The sequence below is a fragment of the Eschrichtius robustus genome, chromosome 8 (assembly GCF_028021215.1).
Source record: "Eschrichtius robustus isolate mEscRob2 chromosome 8, mEscRob2.pri, whole genome shotgun sequence".
Lineage (NCBI taxonomy): Eukaryota > Metazoa > Chordata > Mammalia > Artiodactyla > Eschrichtiidae > Eschrichtius > Eschrichtius robustus.
In genome coordinates, this window is record NC_090831.1 from 86074568 (window position 1) to 86089535 (window position 14968).

The 14968-nt window shown below is 38.3% G+C and overlaps 1 protein-coding gene across 4 annotated transcripts in view; it reads left to right on the plus strand.

Annotated features, from left to right (window-relative positions):
- BBS9 (Bardet-Biedl syndrome 9) overlaps positions 1–14968 on the plus strand; it is a 469951-nt gene that overhangs the window by 368530 nt on the left and 86453 nt on the right. The window lies entirely within an intron of this gene.

The following is a 14968-nucleotide window of genomic DNA, read 5'->3' on the forward strand; positions in this document are numbered from 1 at the left end:
AATGTCCCAATATCACAGCCTAGTGATCACAGGGAAAATAATCATCAATGTCAGAGATGTGATAGACTGTAAACTGTACATGAGATCAGCTATAAAAATTATAAAACTGTGACAGTGAAGAAAATTACTAAATTTCTGGGAAAATAGAAAGTCAAAACAAAGCCAGACTATGATCCTGTTTTATGGAGAGACCAGCTTCAAGATTTCCTCCTTCCTCCAGCCAACTGCACCTGTGCCCCTTATATCAATTTCTTTTTATGCAACATCTATGTTTCCCCCTTTTGTGCCATCCCATTTTCTTGAGCACTTGGACTAATTTCACTTCCCCTTCCTAGCTTGTTCCTTGTAGGTAAAGAGTGGCATGTTTTAAATCCTCTGTGGCTTAAGAGTAAAAGCTAAGGCATGGAGTTCTGAGTTTAATACACTTTTAAACCTGCCATGTGACCTTGGCATTTTGCAGTTTTTCCTAATAAAATGAGGATATAGGTGCTTATTCCACTTGATTTGAAAGCTTGTTGTGAATAGTTAATGAGACAGTGTAACTAAAATCCTTAAAGCAGGATGTGAATGTGCCCTGGTTCTAGTACTAACCTTCTATGTGATTTTAGGCAAGTCACTGAACCTCTCTGGGCTTTAGCATTTTTTATATATATAAAAAATAAGGGGCTTAAACTAGATGATTTTGAAAGTCTTTTCAAATTCAATTCAGTTGAATTCAGATGAATGTATTGAATATTTACAGTGTCATGAGCTTTAAATAAGGATGTAGTCCTTGGTCTTGAAGAACATATCTAGGGAATGGAGACATGTAAACAAATCACTGTTGGGTGATATAGTAAGTGTCTTATGATGTAGCCCTCCAATTTTGATTCTGTTATTGCTAAATTCTTCTCCTCTTGGTCTCATTAATATTAGAGTTTATTTCTAGTCAGAGGAAAGGAATTTATCAGACCTCTAGATAAGTAGTTTCATATTAGGGAATGGAGTTTGCTTGGTTTTTAGCAGAACATCACTACTAATTGATAATATATGTGAGTGGTTAGCATATCTGAGATACCTTATAACACTCAGGATAGACTTCTTTAAATCAAAATAACCAATTGAGATTCCCATAGTGACAAACTATTGAAAAACCTTTGGTCTAGAACATTACAGAAAACCTTGTGGATATTCCTAGTTAAGATTTCTGTTCTTGGGACTTCCCTGGTGGTCCAGCGGTTAAGACCCTGTGCTCCCAATTCAGGGGGCCCAGGTTTGATCCCTAGTCAGGAAACTAGATCCTGCATCCCACATGCCACAACCAAAGATCCCACATGCCACAACTAAAAAAAAAAAAAAAAAAAAAAAGATCTGCAACAAAGATCCCATGTGCTGCAACTAAAGACCCAGTGCAGCCAAATAAATAAATAAATATTTTTTTAAAACCCAAAAGATTTCTCTTCTTGAAAGAAATTAAATGTGATTGGGAGAAGAGTCAACTAGTAGAAGATTGGTCTAGAGATTTGGTCCTAACCCAGCCCCCTCTTTTTAAAAATGAATCTGATTCTAACTCTTTGTTGCTAAAGTTGCCGCTGAGTTTTTCTTCAGTAAGTGGAAGGAAAACTTGGATATTTAATACCTTGTCAAAGTAGTATTAAAAACCAAAACCTTTCTATTGCTCCTGTCTCTGTTCAAGCAAAAGTTGTTATAAAACCAGAGAAACAATCTAACTATCCTACATATCGGTAAACTAAGATGTGACTGGTCAGCCTCTCATTCTCAGATTCCTGCCAGAATGGATTTCTGACATCCTGGAAGTTTTGTGGTGAGCAGTTCCCCAGTAATGTGTATAATCTTTCGTAAAACTGTTTTTTAATCATCAAATCATATAGTTTTAAAGATTACTAAACTCTACTTTTCTAAGGTGTTCTTAGGAGACTTAAAATGATGGCTGCAGGATAAAACACTAGAGAACTGAAACAAAGAACTATTTCCTGAGGGTTCCCAAGCCAAACTGTAATCTTTCCCATCACTCATGCATGCCCCGAAAGTGCCAAGATGGCATTCTATCCCCAGATTAAAAGTTTCTTCTCTGGATGATTTGGTGTGATATCTGTTATTTTACCCAAATTCAGCTTGTTATCACATTTTTGGATATTAATTCCAAGAATTTAAACAAAAAGTGTCTGTGTGAATCAGTTACTGGTGTGATGATAATCTTTTTCTCTTATTTTCTGAAAATGGATTCAGATTTCTGGTAATTGGACTCTATTGGAGGATTCTGATTTAACCTCTGACACCTGTTTGGTTTAGCTAAGTAAACTAGAAAGTGAGTTATTTTTAAAACTAGCTTGTAACCCATACCTGTCTCATCAGATACTGTCTTCCATGTATAGTCTATTTCAGCTACTTAGAAGGAAGAAAAAATATGTTGGACTTAGAGGGACCTTTTTTTGTTTTGTTTTAATAAAAAATATGTTGATCAGATGTTGGAACAACGAATAATAATAATATTAATACTTCTAAGCTCTATTGAGTACTTACTGTGTGCTAGGTGTCGTGACAAACACATTTATGTTGTATCTCATTCGATCTTTACAGCAAATGCCTCTCTTTCACAGAGGAGAAAACTGAAGCTTAAAGAGATTACGGGCCTCTCTTAGGGTCAAACCACAGTGAGGGGTGGGACAGGATGAGAGCCCAGATTCAGGTTTATTCATTTGTGGTGCAGCTGATTTCTACTTTGTCATACCTGTTGTAGTTGTTTTATGTTTGAAAAGTTTGTGATTATTGCAGGGATTACAAACTCATATGACTACAGGGCCAGGCAGGAAACAGAGATGTAGATGCAATACAGTAAGGAGTGATGTTCAAGACTCATGAATGCTTTTCTGAGCCAAAGTCATTCAAACGTTCAAATGTGGATTTGTTGAAAAGAAGGGCAAAGGAATCTGTGGGCCCTTCATCCCCAGAAAGTCACCCTCCTTGGTGGGGAGGGGTCGTTTATAGATTTTTCTCATATTAACCCAATAATCATTTGTATACCACTTACATAGCATAGGGGTGTGTGTGTGTGTGTGTGTGTGTGTGTGTGTGTGTGTGTGTGTGTGTCTATGGGCACAGTGTGGTATGCTGGGAAATAGTTGGGCTTTGGAGGTTTTAGTCCTGGTTTGAATATAGGAACTGCTGTGTGATTTTGAACAAGTTGTTTAACTTCTCTGAACTGTGTTTCCTTCATCAGTCAAAGATAATAATTACCCAGAGGGGTTGTTGAAAGGTTTAGGAGTAATATACATGGAGTTCTCAGGATTGTGCCTGGCACATAGTGAACACACAGTAAGCAGCAGCTGTTGTTTTTATTAATATATTTGTTTTTATTGCTAAACTGTTCTTTGCAGGCAGCTGTTAAGTCACATATATCCTCATCACTTAGCACAGACTTGACATTGCACATTACCTTTGCCAATTTGGTCATGCATAACTCTTAAATTCTTTTCAGTAAGTAATGATAGCCATCAAAATACTTGAGATGAATAAGAATGAGCTATTTCCCCACAACCTTTCTTCCTCGTTATAGTGAAAGTAAGTCTCACGTAAAATTTTGCCACATATGAAGACATTTATTAAATAAACACATAAGCATGGAACCATTCATACTCTAGGCTTGGGGAAGGCTCATCTCTATGTCTTTCAGATACTAGAACATCACCTTCCTGGAAAGTTTCACTTGAGGCAGATAGGACAGTAATCCAAAGCAAGATCCATTTATCCTCATACTGAGCATCAGATAGCTAGAAATTTTCTGCTCCAAAGACAAGACAAAGGATCACTTAGGCTCAAGACTTGGACCATATCCCCTCAGGGTCTTCCTGGATTCTTATATTCTGTTCAAGCAAAGAAGAGTATGAGTGTAAAAATATTCAGCTTATTTACTTATCTTAAATACCATTAATTTTGTCAATGAATCTATTTCTAGCACCCATAATGCTAATTATCAAACCTCTGCACCAATCAAAACTCATTTCTGATGTTCATTTATGGTAATTAGAAAGTCTCCAGTGTTACTAGAGACACCAATAGCTTAAGTGTTTGTGGTAGACCCCTCTGGCTTGTGAGCTTTGCTTCTGATTGGAATGGCTGTTTTGAGCACAAATGCAGACTCTAGAGCAGCAATTCTCAACTACTATGATTTTGCCCCCAAGGAGACATTTGGCAATGTCTGGAGACATTTTTGGTTGTTACAACTAGGGGGAGGGTGCTATTGACACCCTCTAGTGTGTAGAGTCCAGGGATGCCGCTAAACTTCCAGCAGTGCCCGGGACAGCTCCCCATATCGAAGAATCATCTGGCCCCAAATGTCATTAATGAGGAGGCTGAGAAACTCTGCTCTAGAGTGTAGCTTAAGCTGATTCACATGCTTTAATCATATGACCTTGTCTATGATGATGTATTTTAAAGTTAAATTACAGACTTTATAACACTCACCACATAAACTTAGCAGCAAAGACTTGAATGAATTTAGTAATTCATTGTAATACTACCTGTGGAAGGCATGAATTTAGACCCTAGTTATTTACTATCTATGGTAGACCCAATAAGTAACAAAGCCTATAAAAACTTTTAAAAAATGGGAGGTTCTGGTCTTGTTCACCTGGAATGTAGGGATGGGCTTCCATTGCCCAAGTAGTGCTCCTGTAAATTGGCATCTTAATGGACACTCTGCTACTGAGTTATTAGGCTTTTTAATTTACTTCAGTACAGCAAACATGCTGTGAGCCAGAGACTATGGGAAGGGTACAGCAAACAATAAAATAGTCTCTGACCTGGAGGAGTTTACAGAACTGTAGAAATCTGGCACAACATGTCTTCAACAAAGCCACTTGCAATTGTAATGTCCCTACAGCCTATGATTGTAGAGATGCCCATAGTTTATCTTAGTTTCACTTCACATGAAACCAGGAAGCTCCATTTATTGCCTTTTGTATTATTTCCATGTTGTCTGAGCCATATAGTCCTCTATATGTCTTGCCAAAGTACTACCAGATAGTAGTGGTATAACTATGTATTTTATCTAAAAAAAGCAAAAATGATTAAAATTCACAGGTGTTCAAGAGAAACAGACTCTTTGAAAAAGCAGATGTTTTAAAAGAAGATTCATATAAAGGAAAAACTCAACAGTTTCACTTTTTTGTGAACATGTCACGCTCACCTCTCAAATTCTGGAACCAAGGAAATGATCAGTCGCATCGCTGGCACCGTTGGGGTCTCCAATCTCTCTTTTTGCCTTCGGGTGGATCATCAGCATGCCTTAATTGATCACACTTAATAATGTGTCTTAGCATTTGCTAAGGCATGCTCTTAGGACACCTGCCAACTGCCCATCTATTCATCATTTCCCCTCATTGGAGATGGCACTCAAGGCTGTGTGGGTGGCTACATGTAAGAATGTGGCCTGAAACATTCTAAACTTAGAAGCTATTCAGGTCAGACCTCGTGGTGGTTGTTTTTGGACAGTGATAACTGTGGCATTCTCCAGGGTTTGTAAAATGAGCTTTGACATTGCCAGCCATAGGTTCCAGCTTTAACAGCGATCTGTTCAATGAGCAACGGTGGTCCGGAGAGCATTCATTCTTCTGTTTACAACTTGAGTCCATTAATTTTTTTTTTTTTAAATAGGCGTTTCACTTGGTATAAGTAGATAATTTTATGGAAAGTGGTGAAAATTTGGTCTCCTGGTGTTGGGGGGCAGTGGTAAGAACAGTAATCAGGTTTGAGACCAGTTGTATTTTTGGCACTATATTAGCCAAGCACTGGAGTTAGTTTCCCTTCAGCTGGTTAAGTTACATGTCTATTTGGTGAATAAACTTTGCAGAAATAGCAAAATTTGTCTCTGTGTCACTTATAAATGATTTATTGTCTTTTTCATTTAACATTTTTATGTATCAATGGTATATATTTTAAAAGTCCCAGCCAAAGTCTATATTCCAGCACTGCCTACCTTTTATATTCTTCTGGGCAGAACATTAAAAAAGAAAAAAAAGAGGGTTCTACAGTATATAGTATAAAGAAATTTCTCAGGAGTAATTTGTTTTTCTAAAACCAGTTTTATATGAATTCGCAAGGCGTTTGGCAAGTGTAGATTGGTGTCAAGGAAAGTTATAATCCTAGACCAGAAAAACCATCAGGGCTTCAAAGAGTCACAAAGATCATATCTTGCTGTTGCAAAGCATCAGGTGATTTAGGCAATTAGCAGGTCTCTTTTTATGAAGATAAATAACTTGTGCAACTGAAGTTTTTTACTGAATGGGTACACTTTCTCTGTTGTTTTAATAGCTACCCCAAGGTTGAGCATGGTTAAAAATGTATGCTAATCCTGGGTTTGGTTTAGAAGTTTCAGCTAAATGCATGTTATAGGGGTATCTTAGGTTTTTTACTTCATGTGAGGTACAATAGAATGTAATCCAGTCCCCTATCCTATTTATACAAAATAACATAGTAGCAAAGTACCTAAGAATTAGATTCTTGCTATGCCTCTGAAGTAAAAACCCAAAGTTCTCTTTTATCTAGCTAAAGGTTCAGCACATAGATAATGAAACACTTCTTATATGCTCATCTGGCATTTAAATCATCTCTGTGCCCTTTCTCTTTTCATTTTGAACCTTATTTCACTGTTTTTTGGTAAAAGAATAATTCTTTTGGATACAAATTGGATCTTTTCAGCCAAAGTAAAAGTTTAGACCTGGTAAACTTTTTCTTCTTCCTCATTGCAAGGCCTTTGCCATGTTGGAGTCCGCAGCAAATGCCATGACAAATAACATGGTTGAGTAGGAAGCATGTCCTATTTCTTGCCTGCTTCCAAGTCTCCCCCAGATTCAAAGTGTCTTTCTAACCAAAGGGCAGCCATGTGAAGAATAAATTAATTTCAGCAGTCATTAGAGCTGTCTGTAGCTTGGCGTTAGACAGCTGTGGCTAAAGGTGAATTGGAGGGATTTTTTTTTTTAAAGTACATGACAGATATATTGAGGTAGGTCAGTTGTTTCCATGTGACATCCCTTGAGTTCCATTCAAATTGGGAGCCTGACAGTATCTGATTGTGTCCAGGATTTAAGAAGTAGTTTAGTATGGCTCCTAGTTGTGCTGGATTTTTGGGCAGACTGACTTTGAGGTTCATCAGTTCAACCAGCATTATGGGACACCCACTGTGTACTGAGTACTGGAAAATTGAGGGCATGTTGGGTGTAACTTCATAAACATTTTATTCACATCACCAAATTTTCTAGCATTTTCACTAAGGTACAAAGGAAAATCAAACAATGTCTAGCTCCCTGATTAACAAGCCTCAGAGGATTTCTAGAGCACAAGTCATATCAGGCAAAGTTGTGTGTCTGTGCGTGTGTGTTTTAATAGAATTGCTAACGAAGTCGAAAAGGGAATCCAATACATGTAACTTACATAGCTTGTAGTAATATATTGAAACAGGGTCTCATGACATTTTACTTTGAAACTGGATTAAACTTGGCTACAGAATGAGCACTGTCCCAATGAGTGACCACACAGAGAGGGCCAGGGAGCACTGCAGAGTTATCAGCTCTCCTGCATCGCCTTAGGGGGCAGTAGTTGGTAGTGTGCCTCAAGTACCAGGAGAAAGGTCTTCCTTTTTCAATGTCATTGTTAGTCTCACAGAAAAAGTAGAATTTACCAGGTGTTACTAAACTGAAATAAGCCTTCAACTATAGGAAATATTAAGAAACAGTAACCAGGAGTGTTGTTTTACAGGTGAGAAAACTGAGTCTGAGAGAGGTAAAGTAACTAGCCAGAGGTTGTACAGCTAGTAAGCAAGCATTACCAGCATTCAGATTTAGATCTAATAGACTTCAAAGTCACATGATCATTCCATCATCTAGAATGTCATTAAGCCCCAGTTGCAATTTGATATAGCCATTAATATATCAAAATTGTTTCTTAAATAAAAGTGCCTTTATTTGTGTTAATTTATCTACCTTTTATGAATTATGCTTTCATAGTACTTTTAACTTCTATTATTATTTTTAACAGCTTTATTGAGATATAATTTACATACATACAATTTGCCCGTTTAAAGTGGACAACTTAATGATTTTTAGCATATTCACAGGGTTATGCAACCATCACCACAATCTATTTAGAACATTTTCATCCTCCCTAAAAGAAACTCCACACCCATTAGCAGTCGCTTTCCATTTCCTCCTGTCTACCACCCACCCCAGCCCTAAGTAATCACCACATGCTTACTATGTTTATAGATTTGCCCATTCTGGACATTTCATATAAATGGAATAATACAGCATGAATAATACAAGACAGTCACAAAAAAGACTTTTTGTGACTAGCTTCTTTAACTTAGCATAATATTTTTAAGATTTATCCATGTAGTAGCATGTGTAAGTACTCCATTTCTTTTATGGCTGAAGAATATTCCATTATACGGATATGCCACGTTTAATTTATCCATTCATCAGTTGATGAACATTTGAGTTGTTTCTACTTTCGGGCTATTATAAATAATGCTTCCATAAACATTTTTGAACAAGTTTTTTAGTGGATATATATTTTCATTTCTCTCGGGCATAAACCTAGAAGTGGAATTTCTGGGTCATATGTTAACTCAATGTTTAACTTTTTGAGGAACTGCCAGATTGTTTTCCAGAGTGACCATACCATATTTCCACTAGCAAGGTATGAGTGTTCCCATTTCTCCACATCCTTGCCAACACTTGGTATTGTTCATCTTTTTACTTCTCTAATTTAATTCTCATAATCCTATGAATTAGTCAAAGAAAAACATTCTTACTGGTATTGTATAGATAAAAGCTGCAAATCAACAAACATTAAATGAGAAACTCAGTATGTGTACAAAGAGAGGGGAAGAAATGGATGGATAGATGGGGAAGGAGCATGGATAGTTCAAAATAAATCATACAAAAGTAATTTAAAAGTTTTTGCATCTGACACAGCTATGATGGTTGTTAGAGATCATATTTCCCACCCCTACATTTTAAAGGTGATGAAACTAGAGCCCTGAAAAGGGAAGTACATTGAACTCTGACCTAAAGTTGTTTAGTAGGGAAGCCAGGACTAGAATCTCTGTCTTCTTGGCTCCCAGGCCATTGCCTGTTCCAGCACAGCCTATTACATTCTGTCCTGGGGGATATATAAACTCATCCGTATCATAGGAACTCCATTTTCCTAACTGTTCATCCATGCTGACCTTTTGTTAAAATAAACCTATCTTAATTCATATGGGGTATTGGAACATCAGCAAAGCTGAAACCTCCCATTGGGAAACTTTTGATAGAATTTGTTCCACATATTGCCTATGATGAAACTGATGTGCAGGCAGAAAATTAATGCAGGCAATGTTGCTTGGTGATGTTTCTTGGGTCAGATTGCTTGGGTGTGAATTCTGGCTCTGTAACTTACTAACTGCTTGACCCTTTCTGTAATTCTGTTTCCTTATTTTTTAAATGGAGGCAGTACTAGTATCTACCTCATAGAATTGTTTTGAAAGTGAAATGAGAGAATCCCTGTAAGGACGTTAGCACAGTGCCTGGCTCCTAGAAAGTCCTAAGACAATGTTAACAATTATTGTTATATACCATCAACTTGCTCAGACCACGGAAAACATTGTACTCTATGATTTATAGAAAATAAATCAATCATTCCTTTTAAAAAAGTAGCTTCACTAAAGGAGCAGGCCTAGGAAATAGCTGTTTTCTAGTCTTCATAATTTTGAGTTATATAGAACATAATTAAATTCCCTTTGTTAAGAGAAAAAAACTTACTATGTTAACTTCCCATCCTTTACAAATTATGAACTAATTTCCTTTATACTGTAACTTTGGGCAGAAACCAACCTGGAAATTTCAACCTATGTTAAAAGCCCCAACAATGGGAAAACTTAACTAAAGCACATATACCTGTTATTGCTACAATATATTAGTAGTGTTTTTCCTCAGTGTTTTTGTTTGATTATCAAGATAAAAATCCACTGGATTACTTTATGGAGCCAACTGTATACGTTTGTGTATCAGTGAGAAGAAAGGGCACCCAATGGGGAATCAGAAGACAGGATTCAAATCCCGGTCCTTCCCTGCCCTAGTTCATTACCACAGGCAGTGTGCTCATCATTTGAGCATTAATCTCATCAGAGCTCTAAGCTTCTGTTTCCTCATCTGGAAGTGGGAGCCAAGGTGATCAACGATTTTCATCTCAGAGGGTATCATGAGGACCAAGTGATAACCTGAGTATAACAGCACTAGCCCAGTGCCTGGCCCACAGTCAGGGCTCAGTAAATGACAGCTAAACAGCAATGTAGTGGGGTTCTGTATGCCATACATGAGATTGGGAGCCAGATTCGATGGTAAGTTTAGGTGAAGAAATTGGACATGTCTGTGTTCACATAGTATGATTCATGTCTACTTTGCTGTTGCTGCTGCTGCTTTCCTGTAACCAATTTTAGAGCCTATCTTGGCAGCTGGAAGTATTTGGGATTAATTTCACACTCACTTTATGAGTTGAACGTTTTCCTGCAAGCAGCTCCCTGGGCCTCTGCCTCATTACTTTGGCATCAATTGATATGGCAGTTGGATAGAGATGTCCTTTGGGGTCTCCATTTTATTTGGAATCCTTCAATTTGAAAAAGCAAAACAAAGGCCATCAACACATTGTGCTTGAAATCGTTAGCATTTATTTTTTCCTAAACCTCTCCCTTTCTGTAGTTCTGTTGAACACCAGGGAACACACATCTTGTACAGCCAGTGATGAGCACTGAAAAATCATTGTCCCTCAAATGTAAGCCCTAGCAGCTGGTTGGCCTCATTTCTCAGTTCCAGGTGAGCTGCGAGATCCTCTAGGCCCTGGTCAGACAGATCTAAATCTTGATGGGTCTAGTTTTTCCACCCCTTTCTACTATGTTAATTCTGCTAAATTCATTTGGCTCTTGTGGAGAACAAAGTAAACTTGGCTATTACGTGTAAAACTAAATTGAGAACATGGAGATCTGTTTAGTATTTCATGCTGGCCAGTAGGTCAGGAAGATTTTCCTTGGGGGTAATTTACATAAAGAATTGTTTATCCCATTTCTTTCCAATTTCTGTGACCATTTGGGGATAGCAGACTCTTTCCACAATGGCACAGAAATATATCCAGCGAGACTGAAACTTAGAGAAACGATGCTTCTCCAGGATTGATGTATTTTGGGTCTTGCTCAGGAAAGATCCTGTGGCTTGGGCTGCTGTCTCACTGAGAAGTCATTCTTCCACCACAGCTGTGTTTAGCAAGTTGGGTGGGTCCACGAACTGACATGCTGTTACACTTAGTAAGAATTTTCCCTTGATAGTGAGGAACGTGCATAAAAGCCTCACTTAAGTCCCAGCAAATGCTCTAAATGTTTGCTGTGATCCGATGGCTACTTAGAGCACAGCCTCCATCAGATAATGCCCATACTCAGAATACTCTGTGGCTCTCCAGTACCTGCACACTCTTCACCTTGACATTTTGGTTCCTCTACAACGGTTGCCCAGGTGACCTTTTTTGTCTCATCAAATGCTCTTCCCAAACTGGAATATTTGCTCCTTCCTGAACAAGCAGCCTCTACATTTGCGCTTTAATGCACTTGCTCAGGTTGTGTCCTTCACTTTTAAAGCCCCCTTACCCAATATCTGTTCTTGAGGACAAATTTCAGGTACCTCTTCTCAGTGGCATGCTGGTAAATATTTACCAACTGGCTATTTGGGAGGAGCAGGGTGGGTGGGAAGCCTAACTTTATAACATTTGTTGATTTGCATGTTGTAAATACCTCCACCATGGCTGATTTCAAGCTTCTAGCATGAGGTCACTGAATGTGGAGTTGGGAAGAAATGGGCAGTAGCTCACCATTGCAGAGTGTTGCCAACATACAGATGCAACAGGCATAAATAACCTCAAGGGCCTAGATAACAGTAAAATAATTAGGAAGTAATATGTTTTGAGTATTTATTACTTTTGTTTTCATGTAACTTATTTTTAAGTTTACATAATTTAATTTTTAGCAATGGCCATGTTTAACAACTGGCTCACAAAATTCCTGAAAACTGAATAATCAGTCCTTTCTCCTGAGCTGGTAGGAGCTGGCTGAGCCTGGTCCAGTGGCCACTGCTGCTTCTTCCACCTTTTCCTTCCCAAGGCCCTCCACACTCACTAGTAGTTAGGCCCTTCTCCGAACCTATAAGGTGCTTCAGGTCTCATGCAGACTTCAGAGTGAGAGACTCCAAGTCGAATCCTGGTTTCTTGTTACTAGGTGATGGTCAAACTGGCTACTTAATTTGCAGTTCCCAGTGCAAAATGAAAATGCAGGGCCCTTGTTAAAAGGTAGAAGAAAGTGCTATTGAAACAGCTACTAAAATATAAAGTTCTTTCCTTTCTTCAGTGGTCTCTCTTTCACACCTTCTGGTGGTGCTTTTATTTCCTATTTAATGTTATTTCAAGTAAGGAAAAATTAAAATTTTAAATTGTTAGCATGAATTCTATGATTAATCTTTATATTGTGCAATGCCAGTTTTAAATGCAAATGTAAGAGCATTTAACTCTCTGAGTTAATGAGCATATCTCCTCTGATCATGTGCATGGTCCATTATCCTATAGACTTCACTTACAAAGCACAAATTCAAAAATAAAGTTATGAAGACTTTCAAGACAGACACAACAGGGCCTTAAACCAAGCATGGAGCACTTCTAAGCACAGGCACAGTTGGCACACCCTATGTACAGTACTGGGCACATTCCTTACATCTGCTGAGCCTCAGAGACCTCATCTATAAAACAGAGATCTTGCCAACTAAGTCTCAGTGGAGGCGTGAGGATTGAACGCACTGATACCTGTATGGCACAGAGCAGATTGCTTGGCATACAGTTCATGCTCAATTAATTGTAGGGATTATTATTATTAACAAAATGATCATAATGTTAGTGGTATTCTCCTCCTTAGTAGTCTATAGGGTCTTCCCTATATTGTCAGTGTTTGCCTCCTTGACCTATTTTCCTTTCTCCGTTATAAACTCTTTGAAGGTGGAGGTTATCTCTGTTGCCATTGAATTCCCTGTAGTGCTTCCTGCAAATTCTTGCATATCTCTGGCATTCAGGAGGTGTTTATCACCTTGGTCTTTGTATGATTTGGACTTACTGACAGTAAGCATCTGTGTCATAATATGATGGCCCCCACAGTGAGGCTTAATTGATAACATTCACAGGAAGAAAATGAAATTAAACTTAGATTTTTAACAGGAGTCAGTTGTAATCATGGTGAGGGTTGGGGAAGCAGATGATTCCAGGTGTTTTGGTTTAAGGAAAGTGACTTCTCCATCTCTTCGAGGGGACTTCTTGAAGTAATGGGGAAGGGATGAGTTCCAAGCCTCATTTGAGTAGAAGAGGCCCCAGGGATATTAACTCTGGCCCATAGTAATCTGCCCCTTAGCTAGCTTCTTTCACACTTACTTTCTGTGCTGCACAATAAGGACGTTATTACAGTAATGCTTCTTTCCACTAATTGGTTGTGTATGTATGTTTCCTGTCCAACAAATTATAAGATCCTCATGGGCTATAGGGTATCATGTACCCTTGAATGCAAGTGAAAAGTAGCACAGTAGTAGGCACTCAGTAAGCAGTGTGCTTTATTGTTAATGCTTACCTTGGTCCCAACGCCCAGGGCTCCCTCTAGAGCTGAATGTGAATTGTGATTGCCTTTCATAACTCCTGCAAGTGGCAAGGAATCCTGGTTTGCCAGGCATTGTCAGGCAAGGGCCTTCAGGTGCTTTGTCTTTCTCTAACCTACATCTCTTTTCCAGTGTCTCCCAGATACTCTGAGGACTGTCCCCTTACAGCCCTTCTCCTACATGGAATTTGGGAGACCACACAGCTGCAGACTATACTTGTTTGACTGATGACTTTTTAATAGGCCCTTTGGGCCAGTGTCAGTAAGCCGTGAAATATCACCAAATGGATCATCTGCACTAGGCTTCTGAAACTCACCTGAGCTCTAGGCCCTCAAGCTGGTGGGGACTTGTAGAAAGGAGCTTACATTGCCCCGGCTTTCACTATTCCAGTTCTGGGGGCTGTCAGGTGCCTTGAGCCCCTGGGCCAATCAGTTCATTACTTTTAAGGAGCACAAAGTTCACCAAGACATTAAAATAAAATAGGACACCAATGGGCTGTCTTCAATGTTCTATCCAATTGTTACTTTAGTTCTTTTTTCCACAGGATTATTCAAGAGGATGAAAAAAAAAAGCCAATTCTACTCACTCCTGCCAGTTTTATCCTAAGTAGATTAGGCATTGTAAAGCTAACGCACCCTGAACATTTTTTTCTTTCAGGTCCCTGTGGGCTCGTGCCTGACATTTGTGTTAAAAATGACATTGCTTGATTAGTCAAATGTTTGAACATTATCTACCTTTTAAATATAGTAAAGAAATATTGGATATTCCAATACCACGTAAAAAGTAATAGTCAGAGGAAGACAGTTATTTTCTGAAAAGGGTATTATGAAGTTATTATTTGAAATTCCAAGGTAAATGCAGTTACTTTGATAAGAATTTTTTAAATTGATCAAGAATATTTTAAATTGATCAATCTCTGTGACTGGTAATGATGACCGTAATAACTGTATTAGAGGTTACTTATATTATCATATATTGTAGAAGGTGAATCGATGGTGAAGCAGACACTGAACAATGTCCCCATTAAGCTGATTTCGTGGATATTTTCATCTCTTGGCCATATGGATTTGGAATTACTTTGGGTATTTTTTTTTTAAAGAAGGAAGCGAACAGATGAATGATAACTCTTTTATTACTCAACATAGCTTGTGTTTGTGGAAGACAAAGTTCATGAAGTTGTTTTAAAGAAAAACAAGAGTGTGCCAAATGTAATTTGTTGAGGGCTCAAGAATTGTGAAATTATCCCTAACTGAAGTTTGTAA